The 6,024-nt window shown below is 48.6% G+C and overlaps 1 pseudogene; it reads left to right on the top strand.

Moving 5' to 3' along the window:
• The first annotated feature begins 583 nt into the window (after window positions 1–583).
• On the top strand, window positions 584–3,779 carry LOC125757406 (uncharacterized; annotated as a pseudogene).
• Window positions 3,780–6,024: the final 2,245 nt, after the last annotated feature.

The following is a 6,024-nucleotide window of genomic DNA, read 5'->3' as shown; positions in this document are numbered from 1 at the left end:
GAGAACGAAGTTTTAGAAGCTGGTTCGCGGGTTCTTAATCTGGGGCAAAGTCCCGCGCCTTAAGCGTAACCTTAGTTCCAGAGGCGACCGCTACAAGCTCAGCTGGCGCGAAAGAGCGGTCTTCTTCCTCTTGTTCTTCGAGCGCCTTGATGATGATATTAACGCATGCAAAACCACATATAGCATAGCCAACTGTAGCATGCGCACGCTGGCGCGAAAGAGAAGTCTTCTTCCTCTTGTTCTTCGAGAGCGTTAATGATGATAATAAGGCAGGCAAAACCACATATAGCATAGCCAACTGCAGCATGCGGCGCTCGCTCCACTCCGGCAGTGCACTTCGATACCAATAACATGAGCGAAGAAAAGGCGGCGGAGCGGACGGCTTGCAAGGCAGCAGCAGTGTGAGCTCGCCGCCAAGACCCTGCGGTGAGAGCTCGCGAGGCCGCAGAGAGACCTCAGCGTCGGGCGGACCCCGAGATAGGGGGGCGCTGCAAGCGCGCAAGGTGATCGAACGTGCGGCGCAACGGCTCCATCGTTTTTCGACTGGAACCGTGGATCTATAAGCTGAACCCCAACGAAATCAATGCCCTCGGACGCCTCACATCACAAGGAATCTGTGGACACCGATTCTCTACAGGTGGGCTAAGTTTCAAGACTTTTAAGCCAACTTGAAGTTTCAGCCTCGCCGCGGTTGAGCTGGCCCTATCAAGGGCTGGGCTCGATGCAGCTGGCGTCGGGGTTTCCCAGGTATGGCAGCGACGAAAATCACCGTGTATGACCCGGTCACCATGCAATGGACTGAAATTGACACCAAAAACCAAGATGAAGATGTTCCACCCACGGAAAATGAGTGTTTGCAAGCCCTAATGCGATTACGGCAACGCAGGACACAGGGGAACACAACAACCAAGGGAGACGCCAGCGCAGCGTCGTTGGCACAGGCGGGGATTCCCCGCTCAGGAACTCCCAGCGGTGCTATAGCGGTGCGCGCACTGCGCCGCAGAATGGAAGTATGAAGACAGCACAGCAGTGGCGCACGGAACAGACGCCACGGCTGCGCTCAGAAGACCTCATCGTGGTCATGAAACCCCGAAGGACGCTCAATTTAAAGACGGTGTTCAAGCATGGAGAAGTGGGCTCTGCAGTAGCTAACTACGTGGGTGACCTAGCAGCCGAAGACCTCAGCGTCTGGCCCGTGTGGTAACAGAACGTGATCGTTTGCGGCACGCAGACCACAGCCGTGGCGGACTAATACCTCTGTCACACGGCCACCACCGAACTCCATTTCACTCCGTTCGGCATTTATCTCCCTGATGGAGCATTACGAGAATGGAGTTGTGGCCGTGCTACACGGCTAGCGCAAGCTTTCGACGGGAGCCGCATGGGGCAGAAACGGCGCTGCGACACATGATCGAAACGTCCCATTTTTCACGTATGTAGTAACCTTTAAAGCAACGTAGACGTGTTTTTTTTGTGTGTGACATGTAATCAAATAAAATTAAAGCAAGAAAGTGTGCGATATGTTATTGCAAGACTTGTGTTCTCCAAGCACGGAGAAGTTGAAAGCAATGCTGGCCACACTGCGCGCTTGTTTTGGTGAGCCACGAGTGGTTGTGTGGTGAGCGAACGTAGGTGAGCGGGTCTGGTTCACTGTGGTCGTGCGTTGTGAAATTGTGTGTGTTCGCGTCTCTAGGCTGGTAGGATGAGTGACGAAGCTGAGGACATGAAAATGAAGGTCGCGCTTGCCATGGCCGCACTAACAGATACCGAAGTGGAGCTGGAAGCCTCGGCCGGCAAAGTACGCGCTATCAAGCGCCAAATAATCGCGAACAGCTGTTTGGTTGCTGCGATGGCATCATCTTCTTTCCGCGGACCACGGGAAGCGTGGGCGTACGCTCGGCATGGTCGGTGGTTTGAGGAAGCTCTACCAAACCTTGGGGAACAGAATTTCCGTCAGTCCTTTCGAGTGTCGCAAACGACATTCAAATACCTGGTCGACGTTTGCCGACCCACGATGGAGCGCCAGACTACCAATATGCGTGAAGCCATTCCGGTTAACAAGAGGGTCGCCGTAGCCCTCTATAAATTGTGTTCGTCAGCCGAGGACAGAACTATTGCAAATTTATTCGACATGGGGAGGTCCACGGTCAACATAATTTACCGCGAGTTTTGTGAAGCCGTAGTGGACTCGCTTGAAGAACGGTGGGTGAGAATGCCTACTCCAAGTGAAATGGAGGATCACATCAAAGAATTCCAACTTACTCTCGGGTTTCCACAAGGTGTGGGCGCTCTGGACGGGTGCCATTTCCCGGTTTCCCCTCAAAAAGAATACGCCAGCGACTACTATAATTATAAAGGCTGGTAAGTGCACGAATGAATGGTCAGCGTTGCCACAATTAGGACAATAGGTTATAGAGCTAAGTTTGATCAGATGCGACATTAAGCCACAGAAATATAGTCTAGCGGCGCTTGCCGAGAGCAAATTTGGCAACACATAATTACAGGACAGAGCTATCGACGTTGTACTCTAGAATTAAGCAGCTGTGTAGTGTACAATTTGCATGCACTGGTACATCTATGTCTGCAAGTACTATTTATTAGGTATTGTGCAGGGTGCAGCATTACGCATTTGCTATCATGACCAGCCCTTGAACACTGGCTTATTTTTTGTTATGGGGATTGTTTCAGCATTCCACAATGAATCGAGAATATAGCTTGTTCGATTATGGTAATCAGTTCTGTGCTTGACAGTGATAGCGAGATCTGTGGGACAATGCGAATGCTTAAAGGGCATCAGCAAAAGCGACACTACGTAATCACATGAGGGAATCTTTGCTTTGTGGGTGCTTTCTATTCGGAGCTTTGGGGCATTAACATCAATTTCAAAACAACCACACCTGACAAAAAATTAAATACAAAGAATACCATGTATTCAGAGCTTGCTGTGGGTTTTTACCTAGCACTGTCTTCATAGAAATGAAGCATCTAGACATGAAAGCTATGCTGGATTCAGCTTACATTGTACATACCTGACATGTTCCTGTTAACTGTATTTGGTTTGGCATACTACTAAGAATGCAGTATTCATTGCTATCTGATGCTGCTACTCCATTTCCTACAAGACACGCGTTACCATAGGTGCCGCTATTCAGTTTTTTTGCCGTGGACAATTGATATTGATACTGCATTGTATTCCAGGTACAGTGTGATACTACTCGCACTGGTGGACCACAACTACATGTTCCGGTTTATCAACGTTGGGTCACCAGGAAGATGCCATGATGCACATGTGTATCATCAATCAAGCCTGTCGCGCCTGATTGAAGGACCCACCTTCAGGACGCCAAAAACCACATTGGGTAACGTTGCTGTGCCACCACTGGTACTTTGTGATCAGGCGTTTCCCCTCACACCGAATTTAATGAAGCCATTTGCCAGCACAAGCTGTTCTGAGGAGCAGAAACATTTCAACTACCAATTATCAAAATCGCGCAGAATAGTGGAAAATGCCTTTGGACGGCTTAAAGCCCGTTTCAGGTTCATAATGAAGCGGATGGAGTGCGACATCAGCCATGCGCCGATTATTATAAGGGCATGCTGTGTGCTCAACAATATTTGCGAGCACTACAATGACACTGCCGCAGCAATGGATCAATGAAGTACAGCTGCATGATGCAGTATTTCAGCAACCAGCGCACACCACAGATGCACACGTTGCGACTGGCAAGAACATCCGAGCTGCACTTGCCATGCACTTACGTCAACAGATCGCCCAATAGCCAAGACATGACATGAAGAAGTTCCATTGGTTGGTTTTCATTTATTAAAAAACCCGGACATCAGGTCCACCAACTTCTCCTGAGCCTTCACTTGGCGCTCTCGTAAAACTTGGTCAGCTTTGGTGGCATCCTCTAGAGCAGCTATCAGCTTGCTCTGCTGCTCCAGCAGGGTGTTCCGAAATGTCTCTGTGCCCGACACCCTCTTCCGTTTTGCCGGACGGCGCTTCTGTTGGGTGGTCTGTGCCTCTGCAACGCTACTTGCTTGTGGTACACTCTGTGCGGTGGCGATCACTTTGCTGTCATTGGAAGGCTGTGGCATATCTGGCCGTTCTTCTGCACATGTGCCTGCCTCCATGCTTGAAATGATCTGAAATGAATAAAAAAATGCTATTTAAGCAACCCATGTACAACTGGCTCTTTTCAGGAACAAGTTGTGACGACATTCTTACACACACGTTAAACCACAGTGATAATCTTCTAGACGAAACAACCTTTCGTCTTCTATTTCTTCAGCACGCCACTCTGATCGCATTCTCATAGTGTGAATCCGACTAGCAACTTTTAGAGCAGTAGTTCTCAGACCTTTGATCCTTTTAAATACTGAACAGTTGTAGTCACATGAGAAAGTGCCTGCCATTGTTGCAAATGGTTAGCTGTACACACACACCAACATATGCCGTTCATGAAGTGATGGGTGTCCAGTTTTTCATAGTTCTTTTGCAAAATGTGTCTATAAAAAGTAATTTCGGCACTCATGAAAAACGCGGAAAATCTAGATCTCAGTGCGTATGTTCCATAAAGGGTAAAAGCATAATGTATGTTTGTACTGCTTACCATCTCAACAGTTTCATTTGTAGAGCAAGGGCTCTCCTGAATGAGAGAGCGATCATTTGCAGGCAATGATCCTAAAAACCTGTGGATCTCCGAGAAGAATGGCCAGGGAGATGGTGAGGACCCTGTTGTATGTTGTCGCGACTCCCTCCTAGAAGCACAGAAAGCAACGATTACAACTGGGAGAATCGTGTATACTATACAAATGGTAGATGCCAAACTACTTCACAAAGCCTTGTAAGGTGTCGAGACATGCTGAGATATATATGCAAAACACACTAGCTCATTCGATTTACACTGTTACTTCGATATAATTGTTTATGTGATCATGTCACTTTCTTTAAGAACGGAGACTGAAGATTTGGGTACCCAAAGTGCATTGAGTTGGCAGCTCAAGTACTAAAGACAAATACCAGAATTGTGCCAACAGCAGTTATCCGGAGACCACTGCTGTCGCCCAGTTTCGGAGAATATTGAAAACTCCGCGAATACAATTTCGAAGCCTACTCAAGAGAGCCGAAAACATACGGTGAACATATTCAGAAAAAGGTAGTTCAGTGCACAGAAGTTTTACAATCTGAAGACGTTACAATCTGAAGACGATACGCAGGCAGCTCCTAATTTGGCACGATCCGTCTAAGCAATGGATAAGGCCGCACGACGCTATCTATAACGCCCCGCGAATAAAATTTTAACGACTCCGCGCGCTCGTATGGTGATGTTCATTTATGTATCACTGTATATAAAGGCACTACATTCGAAATCGTGCCAAACTTTGGCTTTCTCCTTGCGCCCCAGTATGCATTCACCGATTAGTGCAAGTTGCTCACCTGTATCTTTGTGTCAGGTTGTCTATTTTCGTCTGCACCTGTCGGCGAGTCCTGACGATGCCGTTCTGCGCAAGGGCTACGACGATTGCATCGTACACCCTTGCATTGTGTTTCTCGCCGCGGAGCTGCGGCAAGTGGTCTTCCCAAAGTCTGATTAGCACCCAGGTCTCCGCCTCGGTACACATTGACCGCGGCTGTGCAGACGCGCTACCTTTGTGATCCTCGGCTGACGGTCCGAGCGACGGGGCCGACGAGGTGCTGGGGTTGCACATCTCTGCTGTACTGTGCACGTGCGTGTGCCGCGTGTGCCTCGCACATGTATAAATAAACAATATGGCGCTACGCTTGCCGGTGGCGGCATGGCGAAGCGTTGGTGTAGAGGGTACAGGTGCTGATGGCCCTAAATATGAAATTAAAACTTACACTACGTGGTGTATAATGCTACGCCGAACAGAAGTATAGAGTTAAAATTTATATTTGAGCTTATTGAGACGATTTTGTTAGCGCGGTCTTCTTCGCAGCAGTCACTATCTAGGAACGAGAGTACTCCATCGAGCCGAAATGGGCATAAGCGAACTTCCTCC

This window comes from Rhipicephalus sanguineus, chromosome 2 (assembly GCF_013339695.2).
Source record: "Rhipicephalus sanguineus isolate Rsan-2018 chromosome 2, BIME_Rsan_1.4, whole genome shotgun sequence".
Classification (NCBI taxonomy): domain Eukaryota; kingdom Metazoa; phylum Arthropoda; class Arachnida; order Ixodida; family Ixodidae; genus Rhipicephalus; species Rhipicephalus sanguineus.
Note: the sequence above shows the minus strand (reverse complement) of the source record. Positions and strands in the feature narration are given on the sequence as shown.